Genomic DNA, 18812 nt, shown 5'->3' on the forward strand with positions numbered 1-18812 from the left:
GTAGCTCAGGGGTGTCCAATGTCGGTCCTCGAGGGCCGCAATCCAGTCGGGTTTTCAGGATTTCCCCAATGAATATGTATGAGATCTATTAGCATACAATGAAAGCAGTGCATGCAAATAGATCTCATGCATATTCATTGGGGAAATCCTGAAAACCCGACTGGATTGCGGCCCTCGAGGACCGACATTGGACACCCCTGCTGTAGCTCTTCCAAACATAGCCACACTGTACAGCCGCCTATCAGACAAGACAACATGAATCTATTTTTTAACCTATTCTCCTACAGTACAGGGCAAATACAGAAATCCCCGGTCGCCAGTTTCCGCATGTCTTCGTTTCCTGCCTGCCTTCGAGTTCAATCGTGGATTTCCGTGTATGAGGGCAAGCGAGACGAATGCTTTGCGCATGCGCCGTAGCGTCTCTCTCTGGCTCTCGTGCAAAGGCCGTTGGAGTGTTGCTGGAGCCCGCCGCTCGTCGTCGCCCGGCTGCTTGGGGCAGAGTGAGCCGCGAGAAAGCGCTGCAGTGTTTGCAGTGTGCGAGTGACGCGGCGGAGGTGTAGTTTGACGCGGTGTGTTACGTGGGGGAGAGAATAAAACTCCAGCGAGATCCTGGCCGCGAACGAAAGCAGTGACGGAGGAGACTGTAACCGGTAAGAGGCAGGAGGAGAAAAGAAGGGGGGGTAAAAAGGAAGAGGGACAGGGGAAGGCACAGAGGCGGACAACCAGGGCCTGGCCAAAGGGGTGGGGGTGGCGGGCTTAAAGATGGAGAGTGAGCTGAACGCTGTAGCATCTCCGCGGCGAACAAAGAGTAATGGCGGACTAAAGCAGCAGCAAGTTCAGCCTGCAAGCCAGCTGAGAGTTGGGGGGTGCAAGCTTCGGCGGCGGGTGAAAGAAAAGGGGCATCAGCCTCGTTTTACCATCTCATGAAAACCAAAAGGCAACCCCCCCCCAAAAAAAAATCCAACCCCCAAACCTTCCCGCAAGATCATCGGTACCTTTGTCCAAAAGAGCAACCGCCTTCCCAACTCCTCTAATGTTTATTACAGAGCTTTTATTATTTTTACCTCCTATTTTAAAAGACAATTTCTGTACATTATAAACAAACGAAATGTTAACACATTTTCACGAGTAGGCTGGTAAGCGCCGCTTTATCCTAGCTAAGTTGATGTGAGTTGAAGAATGCCCGCCTTTTAAATGTGTCAGAATCTGATTTTGGGTATTCCCGTCCTTGGCATGTAACGGGGAAAAATAAAGTTCAAAGATAAAGCTATTTTTGTACTGTATTTTATTCATGGTTTTTTTTTTCTGTATTATAGAGTTTTGGTGTTCTATAAATTAGCTCTTCCATTTAAAAATTTGTACTGTTCATGTTTATTTTACTGTAAAAGATTGTACAGTTTTGAAAGGAAATTTTTTTTTATTGCTGTGAAATAACACAGGCAACAATCTTGGGTAAACAGTTTCAAAAATGTTTGTAATGTAAAAATACAAAAACATTGGTCGCTGATGTAGTATGGGTATCTTAGGAAACTAAAGGTTGTTCTAAGGAAATTGAATGTGGCTCCTGTAAAATTCAGTGTTGGCCTAGTTCACCCTTCTGGGAGGTTTTAATGTTATCTACTCTAAAATAGTAGATCTTAAGTCTACTGTTCTTACTGGGTCACTTAATCTTTTGTATTATTTGACACATATTTAGTTCTAATACACTGCAGCAGCATGCAAGCATTATAAATAGGTTCATGTTAACCAATAAATCACCATTTTTAGAAATTAGCTGCAAATGAATTTGTCTTCAGGCTAATAAATTATGCTATTTTATCACAGTCCCATTTTATGGAATGAGACCTGGTTACAAATGATGCACATTAACTAATTTTAGTAACTTTAGCTGTTGGTATGGTGTACCAAGCATAGGAGCCAGAGGGTGCTGAGCACCTTCAGAATTTGAGAAAGCTCCACTCCGTGTATATGCCTCAATCAACCACTGACCCATAGTTGCATGCACAGTGAGGAATCCTCCCTGTGATGTTTCAAGGCAGAGTACAGAAGTGGTTTGCCATTGCCTTCTGCGCACTGTGTGGCTCCACTATATTGCTGCTGCCCATCGTAGAGCCCTACAGCCTTGTTTCTCAACCTTTTCAAGCCAAGTAGCCCCTAAGCCTAACAAATACCAACCGAGTACGCCCGCCCAAACTCCGCTCTGACTCCACCCCCATAATAATACTAATTGTAATGCAGTTTCTTCATGTACACACAATATAATCTTATTAATACACTAGTCATTAAGCCCGTTACATTAACGGGTGCTAGAATACTGTTCACCCTCTATGTTGCCCCTTCCATTCACTGCCCTCTCTTCTCTTTCCATCCAGTGTCCGCCCTCTTTCTCTCTGTCCCATATGGCCTCTCTCCATCTCCTCTTTTCTTTTCCCTTGGTCTGGCATACCTTCCTCCTTCCCTCCATGCCCTGCCATCTGTTCTTCCCTCCAAGCCACTCTCCCCTGTGCTCACTTTCCTCCTTCAACTATTTCATCAGGCAACAGCAGCATTCACAATTAATTGCTGTTGCTGGCTTCAGGTATTCCTCTCTGGCGGGTCCTGTGTTCATGAAGTAGGCAGGACCCGCCAGAGAGGAAGGCCTGAAGCCGCAACAGCAGCGAATTGTAAACGCTGCTGCTGCCTGAAGCACCCGAGGCAGACGGTTCTCTCCCCTCCCAACCCTACCCCCGTTGACTTTGCGACCCTCCCGGCGAGATGACTTTAATAGTAAACCTCCCTCCAGCGTTGACAGCCGCAGCACGCTAAACAGGCTGGTTCGTGGCTTTCTTCTGCCGTTGAGTCTATCTGTCGCGTCATTGATGACATCATTAGTGATGCGGCAGAGGGACTCAACTGCAGGAGAAAGTTGCGAAGCAGCCTGTTTAACGTGCTGCGACTTCCAAAGCTGGAGGGAGGTTTGTGTAGAAGCGATATGTGTCTGTCTTCTATGTGTCTCTTCCCCTGCAGTACCTTTGCAGCACTTTGCTGCGGCGCATCCTCCCATCCTGAGTCTGTTTCTCCCGCTTTGTGTAGTTGCAGCATACGCACTCTGGCCACGGACTTACGGATCAGGGATTACAGATCACGCAGGTCTGAGTGCGCATGCGCGGCTAGCGTTTTATTATATAGGATAATGTTGACCACAATTATAAAAACACAAAGCACACAGTACACAGAGAAAATGTTATTTATATTCAGGTTTTTTTTTAAAGAGGTCAAGGCAGATGACTTTAAAATAGAAAAATAGATAAATATAGTGCAAAATATAGACAGCAGATATAAATTCTCAAAACTGACACATTTGTTCACTAAATTGAAAATAAAATCATTTTTCTACCTTTGTTGTCTGGTGATTTCATGAGTCTCTGGTTACACTTCCTTCTGTATGTGCATCCAGTATTTCTTCCCTTCTTTCTGCCTCCTGCATGTTTCCTCTCCTTCACACTCATTCCATTCCCCAACCAAAATCTCTGCCCCTCCATGAATCCAACTTTTATGTCCTCTTTCCCTGCCTGCCCTCTCCACTGAAGCCACTGCTGCTGATTTCTCCCTACCCCACCGCCAAAGCTGAACCTGCTACACAATATGCTCCATTCCCAACCTCCCACCCCCTGCCGCTGCCGCAGCCACATGACATGCTCCATTCCCACCCACTCCTGCCGCAAGAGGAACGAGCCAAGCATGTACATATACAGCCAGCCCACAAGCCTTCCCCCTGACATCATTTCTGATGTTGGAGAGAAGGTTTCGACCCAGGATTGGTTGGGCCGGAACCTTCTCTGACATCAGAATTGACATTGGGGGAAGGCTTGTGGGCTGGCCATGTGCAGTCACTGCACGCGCCTGGCCCGTTCCTCTTGTGGGGGTGGGTGGGAATGGAGCATGTCAGTTGGCTGTTGCAGTAGCAGGGGGCTGAGAATGGAGCATGTCAGGTGGCAGGGTCAGTTTTGGCAGTGGGGCAGGGGGGAAGCAGCGGCAGCCAGCCTGCATACCCCAACAGCTGGCCTGTGTACCCCCAGGGATACGCATACCACAGGTTGAGAAACACTGCCCTATAGCCTACAGTACCTGGTATTCCCCAGTAGTCCATTAGCCAGGCCTGACCCTGCTTAGTGTCTGATAGCAAGAATGGACCTATCCAGGGCAGTCAGGCCATAGGCGAGCTCCACTGTATCAAGGGCAATTTGTATTTTTTGGCATCTCCAAGCATTTGGAAATTTTGGTGCTTTTAGTGCCAAGTGATGACTATAGTGATCCCTATTTGTGAGCCCTGTTTGCCCACCAACAGTTTTCCACATATTAACCTATTCAAAATATTTTTATGAGGGAGCATGTCATGGGTGGAGAATGGATATTCCTATGTTATCTAGCTAGCAAGTTAAGATTAGCTTAGGCTAACTGGGTACATAGAGTATACAGTGCCTCCTAAACAGGAGGTTGTAAGTGCGCCTGCATTAATTTTTTTTGCAAGTACTGCCTGCTTGAGTACCATTTATTTAATGAATTTGTTTTCTATCTCGTTTTCCCAAAGAGCTCAGAACAGACTATACATAATATACAGTTAACAGGTTACAATTTGTCATAGTTACACTGCAGGGGTTTTTGATACAAGTTTTTATCCTAACTCGACACATGCTAGGAATCTAATACCAATGTACAGTGGTACCTCGGTTTACGAGTGCACCGGTTTGCGAGTGTTTTGCAAGACGAGCAAAACATTCGCAAAATCGGCGCCTCAGAAACCGAGCATAGCTCGATTTACGAGCGTCCCCCCCTCGCGATCGGGCACCCCCCCCCCCCCGCCGTGATTGGGCACCCCTCCACCGCTGCTTACTATCATCTGGGCACCAGCACCGACATGTCCTGTGTGTTGGTTCCGGTGCCCGAAGATCGGCCTCCTCTTCTTCCTGGGCCTTGAGCATCTGTGCATGCTCAAGGCCCAGCAAGAAGAGGAGGCCGATCTTCGGGCACCGGCACCAACGCACAGGACATGCCGGTGCCCAGATGACAGTAAACCGGGGGGGGGGGCCTTCAGGGGGAGCAATGCCGGTTCTCGGGGGGGATTAGGGGGGAACGTATCAAAGCGAGTTTCCATTATTTCCTGTGGGGAAACTCGCTTTGATAAATGAGCATTTTCGATTACGAGCATGCTCCTGGAACGGATTATGTTCATAATCCAAGATACCACTGTATATATAATATACAGTTTAGAGCAGTGGTCTCAAACTCAAACCCTTTGCGGGGCCACATTTTGGATTTGTAGGTACTTGGAGGGCCGCAGAAAAAATAGTTAATGTCTTATTAAAGAAATGACAATTTTGCATGAGGTAAAACTCTTTATAGTTTATAAAACTTTCCTTTAACAGTTAAAAGGAAAGATATATAAACTATAAAAAGTTTTACCTCATGCAAAATTGTCATTTCTTTAATAAGACATTAACTATTTTTTCTGCGGCCCTCCAAGTACTCTATTTTTTCTGCAGCCCTCACATTTAAAGTTTAATATCTTTTCTTTCTCAAAACTGACACATTTCAATCACTATATTGAAAATAAAATCATTTTCCCTACCTTTGTTGTCTGGTGACTTTATTTTTCTGTGCTTTCAACTATGTTTCCAGGGCCTTCTTGTCCTTTGACTGTTTTTCTCTCCATCTTCACTTTCTGCCTTGCATCCATCTTTGGCATTAACTTAATGTTCAATTTTTCTGCTTTCTTTCTCGAAATCTACATTTCCATGTTTCCCTTCCTATCTCTCTCTTCTTCCGTCCTATTTCTATGGTCTGGCATCTCTTTCCTTCCTTTCTCTCTCTCCCTCCTTCCTTCCTTCCTTTCCCCTGGTCTGGCATCTGTCTCCTTCCCTTCCCCCATGCCCCTGCATCTCTCCCTCCCCCTCCATGGTCTAATATCTTCTTTCCTTCCCTCCCTCCCATGAATCTGGCTTCTTCTCTTGTTCATCTCCTCTCCCTTCTCCTTCCTTCCCTCTCTTTCCCCAATTGGGTGCAGCAGCAACAGAAGCAGCATTTCCCTTCCCCCTTTGCTGTGCAGGAGAGGCATTTCTCTTCCCCTTTCCCTGTACAGCAGCAGCAGCAGCATTTCTCTAGGGTCCCCCTTTCCTATGTAGCAGAAGCATTTCTCTTTCCCCTCCCCTTCCGTTCTCTTCCTTGTGGAGCAGCAGTGTGTCTGGCTGGCTCGTTCTGTTCAAAGCCGCGGGTGGCGGCTCCTTGCGAGATCCGCGCCTGCGTCTGAAGCCTCTCTGATGTTATGACGTCAGAGAGGCTTCCGATGCAGGAGTGGATAGCGCGAGGAGCCCCCAACCCGCGGCTTTGAACAGAATGAGCCGGCCACACACACTGCTGCTCCAAAAGGAAGGGGAAGAGAAATGCTGTTGATCATGTCCAGACCACGGGCCGCAAATAAAACCTGGAGAGCCACATGTGGCCCGCGGGCTGCATGTTTGAGACTGCTGGTTTAGAGGTACAATTTGCAAGGTTTTTTAATACAAGTACCTGAATGTAAAACCACTTCGACCGCCTCCATTGATAGGAGGTATATAAATAATAAACTTGGAAACGTGCTGGCATTATTGCCTGACCTGAAAAAAAAAGAAAGAAAGAAATATCCACAGTGTTATGTTAAATTTGGGTTTAACACTTGGGAAGGTCTCTCATTAGAACACATTAAACTCAGATATTACCGCACTTCAGGGAAAAGGCTGGTAAATTGCTTTTAAAAAAATCAATTTACCGGTACCTGTAATATTGTCTCCTTATTTGTTTTCCCTGGGTTTCCTTTTTTTTCATATTTTATAAAATAAGTGTATACTGTATGTGTATTTTAACATGGCCACACCTGTTCATAAAATTTCTAGTTCAGTGTTTCAGCCATAGGAGCTAACTTTTCAGAACGATTGAGGGTACTAAACCCTCACAAATTACCCTTCCTTGGACAAAGTGAAAGCATTTGCTCAATATTGGGGGTATTCAAGCACCCACAAGTCTGGCACCTATGGTTTCAGCTGTTCATTTTGCTTTCATACAGTTTTCCAAAGCTAAAAGGTACCAGGGGAGGAAGAGGTTTGGGGGAGCATTCGGTGGCAGGAGGGAGTAGGCTTCCCTCTTGCCAATTTTCTTTCACGAAGGAGGAAGTGGGCATGCCTCCTGCCAATTTTCTTTCACTGAGGTGGGGGTGGGAGCTTGGCAGGAGGAAGTGGGCATTCCTCCTGCCAATTATTTTTCATGGAGGGTTGGGGTCAGCACAGCAGGAGGAAGTTGTCATTCCTCCTGCCGTTTTTGCTGGCAGGATTCATGCTGCTGGTTAGTGGTGGAGGGGCCATCATTGGCAGGGGTTGTGTGCTTTTTTAATTTTTTTTTCTAATGGGGGCAGATATTGTCCATGTGTAATATACACAGCATCTGTGCACATTTAAAAAAAAGAGGGATAAACAGGTAAGCGACCAGTCGCTTGTTTGGATTGCTAAAAGCGATCACTTTTTTAGTACATTGAGAAGCCATGCTACAGCATCAGTCGCTATACTAGTTTACATGGCATTTCATTGTTAATGAGCTTATTTGCATGGTTGGATTGGGGAATGAGTAATGTGACCATTTATTTTTTTCATCAAAACAGGACATCTATTAATATTCAGCCCTGCCCCCATTCCCGCCCATTCATTTTTCATGTACACACAATATCTTATTAATTTATAATGGTAAACATAAAATTAAAAAAAAAACACAAAGCACACTGTACGCAGAGAAAATGTTAATTATCATTTACGAGTTTGATTTTTTTTTTTTTTTTTTCAAAGATGTCAAGGCAGATTACTTTAAAACAGTGGTCTCAAACTCAAACCCTTTGCGGGGCCACATTTTGGATTTGTAGGTACTTGGAGGACCGCAGAAAAAATAGTTAATGCCTTATTAAAGAAATGACAATTTTTCATGAGGTAAAACTCTTTAAAGTTTATAAAACTTTCCTTTAACAGTTAAAAGGAAAGATATATAAACTATAAAGAGTTTTACCTCATGCAAAATTGTCATTTCTTTAATAAGACATTAACTATTTTTTCTGCGGCCCTCCAAGTGCTCTATTTTTTTCTGCAGCACTCACATTTAAAGTTCAATATCTTTTCTTTCTCAAAACTGGCACAATTCAATCACTAAATTGAAAATAAAATCATTTTCCTACCTTTGTTTGGTAATTTCATCAGTCTCTGGTTGCACTTTATTCTTCTGATTGTGCATCCAGTACTTCTTCCCTTCTTTCAGCTTCTTGTATGCTTCCTCTCCTCCAGACCTCATTCCCTCCCCTAACTTTTTCTTTCTTTCTCTGTCCGTCTTTCTCTGATTCTGTGCCCACTTTTTGCTTTGTTTCTGGTTCCCTGTCCCCCCTCCTTCTTTCTTCCTTCCTCTGTGCCCCATGTTTTTGCTTTTTTTTCTGGCTCCCTGTCCCCACCCCACCTTCTTTCTTTCTTTCTTCCTTCCTTCCTGCCCTCCCCCATGCCGCCACCACCGCTGCGGAATAGGCTGCTGCTGCTGCCACTATCGGGAACAGGCCATTTCCCTGCTTCTCTTCTGCACGGGGCCGACCAACTCTCGCTGCCCGATGTCAATTCTAACGTCGGAAAGGACGTTCCGGGCAGCCAGGCAGCGATTGGCTAGCCAGAACGTCCTCTCGACGTCAGAATTGACGTCGGGCCGCCAGAGTTGGTCGGCCCTGCAGGGAAGAGAACAGTGGACCGTCCCCCTCCCTTGGTACGCCACTGGAGCAGCAGCGTGTCTGGGCGGCTCGTTCGTTCAAAGCCACGGGTGGCGGCTCCTTGCGAGATCCGCGCCTGCGTCTGAAGCCTCTCTGATGTTGTGACATCAGAGAGGCTTCCGATGCAGGAGTGGATAGCGCAAGGAGCCGCCAACCCATGGCTTTGAACGAACGAGCCGGCTGCTGCTCCAAAAGGAAAAGAATGATGGCCTCCAGACCACGGGCCGCAAATAAAACCTGGAGAGCCAAATGCGGGCCGCGTGTTTGAGACCACTGCTTTAAAATATGCAATGTCAGTAACTATAGAAAAATAGACAAATATAGTGCAAAATATAGACAGCAAATATAAATTCTCAAAACGGACAGATTTTGATTACTAAATTTAAAATAAAATACCTTTTGTTGTCTGGTGATTTCATGAGTCTCTGGTGATTTCATGAGTCTCTGGTTGCACTTCCTTCTGACTGTGCATCCAATCTTACTTTTGCATCCAACATTTCTTTCACAATCCAGCCCCATCCCCTTTGGGTCCAGGTCTCTCTCTCTTTTCCCTCTGTTACCCTCCCCAGATCCAGTGTCAGTTCTCATTTTTACCTTTGTTCCAGGTCTCCCTCTCTCTCCCTCCTCTGTTATGATCTTAAATCTCCCTGTTCTTCCCCAGGGTCTCTCCCCCTCTGTCTGAACCTCCCATAATCCTGTATATGCCTCCTGTCTTTCCCCTTTGGTCCAAGCCTTTCTCTCTCTCATCTTTCTAATCTGCTTACAACGCCCCCCCCCCCCTTCTCTGCCTCTTTCTCGCCTTCCTTCCTCCCTCCCAGCAGATTTTAGCATATCTCTCTTCTCCTTTTTTCCCCTCAGGTCTGGTATTTGTCTCCTTCCTCTTTTCCTCCTCCGAGGTTTGGTATCCGTCTCCTTGCCTTCCCCCCTGCTCAGGCATCTTTCTGCTCTCTTCCTCCTGTTCTTCCTTCTAAATTTATTTTCTGCCTGTTTAAATTCTTTCTTACTATTCAGTCCTCAATTTCCCTCTTTCTTTGTGTCTACCTATATCTTGCCACCTCTTTCCCTCATCCCTTCCAGTATCTAACTCTATCCTCTTCCCTCAATTCAGCATGTGTTCTTTTTTCTTTCTCCTCCCCACTTCCTTTCAGTGTCTGTCCCTCCTCTCCCTCCACTTCCATTCAGCTTCTGTCCCTCTCCATTCAGTGTCTGTCCCTCTCTCTACCTCTTCCATCTACTGTTCACCCTCTGTCTCGCCCCTTCCATTCTCTGCCCTTTTCTATCCAGTGTCCCCGCCCTCTCTCTCTTCCATATGGTATCTTCCCTCTTTCTATGCTCCTTCCATAAACTGTCTCCTTTGTACATGATTCATTTCAGCTCTCCTTTTTTCTGTCTCCCTATGCTCTGGAGTCTCTCTCTTCTCCTTTCCTTCCTTCCCACTCCACCCCATGGTCTGGCATCTCTGTCCCTCCATGCTCTGGCACCTCCTCTCCCTCTGGTCTGGCATTTGTTTCCTGTCTCTCCCCCCATGCCCTGGCATATTTCTCCTCTCCTTCCAACTCCCCCTCCATTATCTGGCATCTTCTATCCCTCCCCCTCCATGGTCTGTATCTCCTTTCCTTCCCTCCCATGGACTTGGCATCTCTTGTTCCTCTCCCTTTTCCTGCTCCCTCCTTCTGTGTCAGCATGCCCCCTATCTACCTATTACTCCAATATCCAGAACCTCCTTTTTCTTCTTATTGCATCCACCCCATGTCCAACATCTCCCACCTGTCTTTCTACTCGCATCATGACTGTTTTTCCTTCACCCTACAACCTCCATGTCCAGCATCTTCCTGTGTTCCTTTTTTTCTTCCTTATCTGATTTAGCAGCTTTCTCCCCTTTCCTGAGCCTGCCAACCCACCATCTTCTCACATCCTATTCCAGTACCTCCCCTCTTTTCCCCAACTTAATAGGCCTGAATGGTATAGAAGTCTCTCAGAGTGTTCCAGGAATGCTGCGAGACTGGAGGCGATTCTTAGCTGCCATCAGCCCTGCCTTTGGCTGCGCCGGTAATGCTAAACTGGGCAGTAAAAGCAGAGAGTCGCCGCGGGACTTTTCCACTTGCCTGCATCGCTCTAGGTTCTGCCACTCTTGATCCCGTCCCCCTCCTGTTTTTGAGGGGCGGGATCGAGAACGGCAGAACCTAGAGTGATGCAGGCAAGTGGAAAAGTCCTGCGGCGTCTCTCTTTGCTTTTACCGTCCAATTTAGCATTACCGGCGCAGCCGAAGGCAGGGCTGATGGCAGCTAAGAGCACTGCCTGGATCGTGGGGGCCCCCTTGCCATCCCCTAATGCCGGCCTTGAGAATAGGGAGGGTGATTCTGGACCTTGCGGGCCCCCCCTGACCATTTTGGCACTGTAGGGTGGGAAGGAGGGAGGCAGGCTTTAGCGCGGGAGGGGAAGCGATCGCCGGTCCCTTGTCCCCTCGCATAGCTTCGGGACGCTGTTCCTGAGAACAGGACATTTCGGCGTCCCGAAGCGGTGGGTCGGGACAACGGGAAGGTCGGTCCCATAGCAGGATGGTCCTGTTGAAAACGGGACGTATGGTCACCTTAGGAATGAGTGATCGTGCAGAAAACCACAAGGTGAGCTGTTTTCTGCATCGGGTCGGTAAAAATGATAATCGCTAAAGCTATTAAAACAGGTTTAGTGACGATCACTAGCTTAGTACATCTGGGCCTAGGTTTTTAAGGTCTGTTGTGATCACAAACTTTAAGGTGATCTTTTCAGAATTATCCCCAGAATGTCTTGGTAAATCAGGCCTTAAAGTGGCTACAGCATAGTGCCTAAAAAATTGGGTCTGATCAGAATGGTGTTTTGCATGATTCTATAAAAGGTATCCATTTAGGCCAAGAAAATCCAGGCCTAAATACCTGTGCCTAAGTTGTGCTGAGATCAGGCATATTCTATATCAGTGTGCTTAATTTTTAGGAGTGCCCACAGTCTACCCATCCTCCTTCCTGACCATGCTCCCTTTTAGAATTTGCGCACTGGAACTGATAAGTACCATTTTATAGAATGCGCCTACCAAGTTGTGCTCATAACTTTTAATTGATGGCAATTAAGTTGTGCATACAAATCTGTGCATATTGATTTGCATATATAGTGCTAGGCAGGCCTCTGACTCTCCCATGTCCATCATACATCCATATTCCCTAGCAATTGCACACTAAAGAAATTACACTAAGGTTATAACAAACTTACTAAATGTAGTTAAGACAAATGGGTCATTCCATGTCAAATGGTCTGGGTCTCCTAACTTGACTATCTCAGACGTTGATGAAATTTTTTGTGGAAGTACAATAGGACATGCAATGAATATGTGCAAATTCTGAGATGGATGTCAATTTCTTTCAGAGTTAGGGGCCTTATTATTGGGGCCACTTTTTTCACTCCATGGAAGATAGTGCCAAAACGTCAACTTTGGGTTCAGGTTTTGGAAAGGATAGTTGCTCAACCAAGCTAAGAGCTGAAATTGGACCATCAGGGGATATACAACGAACTGTATGCTTATCTTAATGCTCTTTTGCAAATATATAGTCCAGGGCGTTTATTGAGATCAGAGAGTTGTATGTTAGAAATGGGACAGAGGGGAAAGATACATTATGCTGATACATCAAAAAACTTTTTCTTCAATAGCCAGGCCAGGTTTGTGGAACAGCTTGTCTTGGATTTTACTCTTTTGTTAGGGTTTAGGAAGTTGTTAACCCACTTTTTTATCCAGACATTTAACTGAAATGAGGAGTTTTGTGTAATTATGATGATGTTTAGCCTGGCTATTGGTTTAATTTTTGGCATGCCACTGTGTATCTTAAATATGTTTGTATGTTTTAAAGATTTTTGGATCTTTTTATTGTAAGCCACCTAGGTTTTAGGTAATCAATAAATATTTTAAATTTTCTAGTACATAGCTCCTGAACAGAAAGCACAATAGGTCTCAGATTTTAGGAACTGGAAGAGATTATGGCTAGATTCTGCCCCAGTAAACTTTTAACAAATCGGTAGAATAATCACTCTGCTAATAAATTTCAAACACAAAAAATTTTTGAACATAAATCAATTGCCGATGGAACTTATGCTCAGAAACATGAAGGCAATAACAGGAGAGGACCCCAACACTACTGCCTTACCACCCAATCATCGCTTGTTCACAAACAGTTTGAAATTGCTGTTCAAGTGTGTTGGTTGTATAGTTTAACTCAAGAATTGGCTCACACACCTGGTCCTTGGAAGGAAAAAGTCTAGAGGAGTGAGGTAAATTTATAAACAATGGACATCAGTATGAGCCCTTGATAGATCAACATAAACCTCTGGCTCAGGCGATAATCTCAAAAGGTGGCCAGCATCAGACCGCAGTCTAAATGAGAGTAGCCTCATACATCACATAGTCCATAATGTGTCAAAAAAAAATGCAAATCAAATCACACTCCCAAAACTGAATAGACTTTTTACACCAAGGAGAAGGGGTTATGAAGGCATAACAGATGCATACTCTCCCTGAAAACACACCTTGTGAATAGAGACCTACCTAATAAATAAAACAATAAATATAATAAATACTATAAATATGATAGACCGTTCAATGAACATGTATAATAAGACAGTACCTATGTGTAAAGTGCAAGAGACAAGAAATAAATACCTAACAAATAATTCTAAAAGGAATGCAAGGTGCGAGGTGCTTACCAATAAAGTGCAAAAAGTGTATATCAATGAAATATGGCAGAGCAAGAGACAATGTAAGAATAAAGTGCAAATGCAAATCCCCACTAGAAATCCATGATTAAGATCGTATCATATAAAATGCAAATGCAGAGTATAGCAAAATAATAAAAAACAGTATAAATATAAGGTGTAAATACAAATCCCCACTATGAATCTATTACTGGGGTCATATCATGTAAAGTGCAAATGCAAGTCCTCAGTAACAATTCATAATATGAATAATAACAATTGGAATTCATGAACTATAAAGTGCCACAAACACACCAAGCAAAAAATGATAAATAATAAATAAGTGACTTCAATCAATTAGACACTCAGACATACACGGACACACAATGGCCCCGATAGAGCCCAATCAAAAATGTCCTGGCACCTCTAATTACTAATTAGAGGTGCCAGGACATTACTAATTAGAGATGCCAGGACATTTTTGATTAGGCTCTATCGGGGCCGTTGTGTGTCTGTGTATGCCAGGACATTACTAATTACTAATTAGAGATGCCAGGACATTTTTGATTGGGCTCTATTGGGGCCGTTGTGTGTCCATTTATGTCTGAGTGTCTAATTGATTGAAGTCACTTATTTATTATTTATCATTTTTTGCTTGGTGTGTTTGTGTGTTTGTGGCACTTTATAGTTCATGAATTCCAATTGTTATTATTCATATTATGAATTGTTAGTGAGGACTTGCATTTGCACTTTACATGATATGACCCCAGTAATGGATTCATAGTGGGGATTTGTATTTGCACCTTATATTTATACTGTTTTTTATTTTTTTGCTATACTCTGCATTTGCATTTTATATGATACGATCTTAATCATGGATTTCTAGTGGGGATTTGCATTTGCACTTTATTCTTACATTGTCTCTTGCTCTGCCATATTTCATTGATATACACTTTTTGCACTTTATTGGTAAGCACCTCGCACCTTGCATTCCTTTTAGAATTATTTGTTAGGTGTTTATTTCTTGTCTCTTGCACTTTACACATAGGTACTGTCTTATTATACATGTTCATTGTACGGTCTATCATATTTTTAGTGTTTATTATATTTATTGTTTTATTTATTAAATAGGTCTCTATTCACAAGGTGTGTTTTCAGGGAGAGTATGCATCTGTTATGCCTTCATAACCCCTTCTCCGTGGTGTAAAAAGTCTATTCAGTTTTGGGAGTGTGATTTGATTTGCATTTTTTTTGACACATTATGGACTATGTGATGTATGAGGCTACTCTCATTTAGATTGCGGTCTGGTGCTGGTCACCTTTTGAGATATCGCCTGAGCCAGAGGTTTACGTTGATCTATCAAGGGCTCATACTGATGTCCATTGTTTATAAATTTACAAATTTACCTCACTCCTCTAGACTTTTTCCTTCCAAGGACCAGGTGTGTTAGCCAATTCTTGAGTGTTAAAATTATTTTTTGGATATTATTGGCTATTATCCATTTAGGGTTCTCTATTGTGGTTGTATAGTTTAACATGCCACATGGGCTATGTGATCTACTTATGCACTGATAGATTGCAAAAAAGTAGCAAACTTATCTTTTAGCTTATGGTCACTCAGTGTGCACGAGTTCATTGCCCCCATTTATATCTTTTGACTGAGCCAGTAAACTTTTAGGCACACTGCTTTTATTTTCTGAGATATGAAGATAAAACAAAATTTATGCAAATTTTTAGCTATATTTAATGTCATATCACAACTGCTATAATATAGGAGTTAAAAAAATTGACATCCCCTATGATATCCAGACATTCAAACTATTCAAAAAAATATGAGCTAAATCTATAGTCAATTTTTTTAAAATATATATAATATATATATAATATATGTGTATGTGAAGTACTCAGAATCGAAGTCTCCTGCAGGTGAGCCGCAAAAGAGTCAACTGGGGACCATCTTTACACTCCACTGTCCCCATTTGATACCGTCTATAGCTAAAAATATCAAATGTAAACTTCATAACATTAAATGGGCAAATGCACTTATCTGTTAATATGCAGACTCTTGATGCGTCAACCAAAGTCATGAATCTTTTCCTGCAAACTCCAGCAGATCAGCAGAACAATTATATCCATTTGTGACAAACCCAGTGCTCATTTCATTATGTATACAACCATTTGCTCCCCACTACCCAGACCTGAGTTTTGCCAATTGGCTTCATCAGGAGAGGAGTAGCAATGTTATTTAACCAGCTGGAACAAAACAAATATTATATTAAAACTTTTAAATATATACTGCCAAACATCCACTACAGAGTATGAAACAGGAGAACCAAATCCACAAACTCAAATACGCAAAGCAAGGAGTGGAATTGCCCTATAAAGACTGGTGTACTCAATGACTCGACATGTACATGTTTCGGCCAAGATGGCCTGCTTCAGGAGTCTACAAATATAGACACACACAAATTTTAATGCATCAAAACACAAATATAAAACAACATAATAAAAGCAAAAATGAATGAAATAACACATCAAAAGAGACAATCAAATGGTAAATATATAAAAAATAAATAAAAAAACAAATACAATAGTAAATATAAAATATTGCAATTATAAATGAAATATATAATCAGATCAGATATGAGATAAAAACAGTAAATACACAGGCAGACAAAACATTGTATACTAATAACAATGGATCCACAGGTAGACAAAACATTGTATACTAATATAACAATGGATCCACAGGCAGACAAAACATTATGCACTGATGAAGGTGGCTTAAGCAATACATCAAGCAATGGATACACATCCAGACAAAACATTGTGTACAATAAAATAACAATACATCAGTCAATAGTAAGACTTATATAACTCATACATAAAAACTACTAACGTATAAAACAAATTTATAAAATGATAGCCAGAAAAATGTACCTAAAAATGAGATCATAAAAAAAAGTATGGCATATAAAATGAACAGACAGTGGTGAAACAAACATACCTTAAGAGTCTTAAAAGGAATGTAAATTGACCTGTCCACAGTTGCACAGATTTCCAAGTATCTGGCACGGTGCTATGAATGACCAAATGAAAAAATACAATTCATATCAAAAAGCTGCTCCACGCATCACGGCTGTTAAAAAGTTTTATGTGAAACATAAAGACATTCACATATGCAAAACGTTGCTGTGGCGCATCGGAATCAATTGATGAATGAAACTTACTACATGAGTCCTGCCACATGACCAGGACCTCCGTTTCTAATTAGCCAATTCATTTGAATGTATTCACATAAAATAAAAATCAAAGGGGGAAGTAAACACACAAAATAGATCCATTGTACAGTATTTCCGTATTCAAACCACCAGGATACAGTGTCCCCCGGAATTAAATAAAGCATTCTCTTCGCTGCAGCCATAAGGAAAGATTGCCCCCTCGGCTCAGAGTAGTGTGTAATAAGACCACGGATTTCAAATCACTCTCATAATTACCCTTTTGAATCTAATATTCAGAAGTGCAGGAGATTTGGGGTCTGAGCACTTCACATACACATTCCCATATGGTGGCATGATATGATATATACAGCTATTCACAAACTGTGTTGTCCAATATTGATAACAAATTCAAGGCATTGTACTCAGCATTTGAAGTGATTGTGAAGCATGATTTGTCTTTGAAATTGTTACTCTTATCCAAGCCATACTGTTACTTGATTACATTGATTTTTCTTCCTAATACAAAGTTACAGTTATTAGAAAACCACAAACTTCCAATTCAAAGTTTCTGTCATTATTACAGTACCTGTCTACATCTGCCACATATTTTAACATTAAATTCAAGTTGAAACCTTGGTGTAATTTCAGGCCTATTTTAAGCTATTGGGAATAGCAAATCAAAAATGTGACTTGGTGAGTTTTGTAGGCAAAGAACTGCTCTTTCAGATGGTGGAAGAAAGAAGGAGATTGTTGGATGTACAGTTGTGATATATTCAAAAAATATGGGATAAATGTTTCAAAGAAACGTACTGTATTTTTATGGTTGTCATTGGAGCTTCAAGAACCATAAAAATACAGTATGCTCCTTTGAAACCCACACAGTATCTTTTTTAATGGGCCAAAAAAAAGGACCGAACAGGGCTGAAAAAAATGTCTGTCGTGAGTTCCCATGGCAATTTGCAAGACTTGAAGCAGTCTTGCAAATTGCCTTGGGAACTCGCGGCAGCCGTTTTTTTTAGCGAGACTGTTCGGGCACAAGCACTTGCCCTGATTCACCTCACTGGAACACCAGTGATTAAAGTAGGACCAGGAAAAGACCCTGCTTCTCTGAGGTAGGTAGGGAGGGAGGGGACGCACATTGATTCTACAGTAGGGAGGAAAGGAGGGGACACGTGCTGATTCTACAGGGAGGAAAGGAGGAGACGCGCATTGATTCTACAGCAGAGAGGGAAGGAGGGGGGACGCGCGTTGATTCTATAGCAGAGAGGGAAGGAGGGGGATGCGTGTTGATTGTACAGCAGAGAGGGAAGGAGGGGGACGTGTGTTGACTCTACAGCAGAGAGGGAAGGAGGGAACGCGTTGATTCTACAGCAGAGAGGGTGGGAGGGGGACATGCATTGATTCTACAACAGGGAGGGAACGCGCATTGATTCTGGAGGGAGGGAACATTCATTGATTCTACAGAGAGAGAAGGAGGGGAAGCGTGTTGATTCTACAGCAGGGAGGGAGGGGAGGCACGTTGATTCTACAGCAGGGAGGAAGGGGGGGTCACGTTGGTTCTATAGCAGGAACTCATGGCAGCCATTCAGATAAACGGCATTGCAGGAGTGTAAGAAGATTGCTCCTTTCCCAGTTCACCGCTGGACCACCAGAGATTTTAAAGGTACACTTTATCTGGGAGGCAGGAGGGAGGTGAGAATTGTTACAGTTGACTGGAACAGGAGGCAGAAGATATCCCTCCTGTCCCAGCCCACAGCTGGACTACCAGGTCTTAAGGCAGGCCTGGTGGAGGCTGTCAAGAGGGGGGGGGGGGGGTAGGGCAAAAATCTAATTTTATTATCGAGTGTATATAAGTGTTCAAGGCTTTTGCAAATGACATAATCTGCGGGTTTAGAACCTATGGGTATGAGATGGGGACAAACTTTATCTCAGGAAAAGGGTATGTAAACTAATCCACAACTTAATCAATACCCTATATGGAACTAATAGGGGACTCTAAAACAATGCAAGGCCTCTAAAACAAATTTATAAAATAATAGCCAGAAAAATGTACCTAATTCTCTATTACAGTTTAACAGTAT

At 43.0% G+C, this 18812-nt stretch overlaps 1 protein-coding gene across 2 annotated transcripts in view; it reads left to right on the forward strand.

Annotated features, from left to right (window-relative positions):
* Nucleotides 1-358: 358 nt before the first annotated feature.
* CREB1 (cAMP responsive element binding protein 1) overlaps nt 359-18812 on the forward strand; it is a 244865-nt gene continuing 226411 nt past the window's right edge. Inside the window, exon 1 of one of the 2 annotated variants that reach the window (XM_033945846.1) lies at nt 359-650. The gene's annotated coding sequence lies outside the window, so the exon portion shown is untranslated. The remainder of the gene's footprint in view (nt 651-18812) is intronic. The other variant, XM_033945847.1, reaches the window with a different exon arrangement.

The sequence above is a fragment of the Geotrypetes seraphini genome, chromosome 5 (assembly GCF_902459505.1).
Source record: "Geotrypetes seraphini chromosome 5, aGeoSer1.1, whole genome shotgun sequence".
NCBI classification, from domain to species: domain Eukaryota; kingdom Metazoa; phylum Chordata; class Amphibia; order Gymnophiona; family Dermophiidae; genus Geotrypetes; species Geotrypetes seraphini.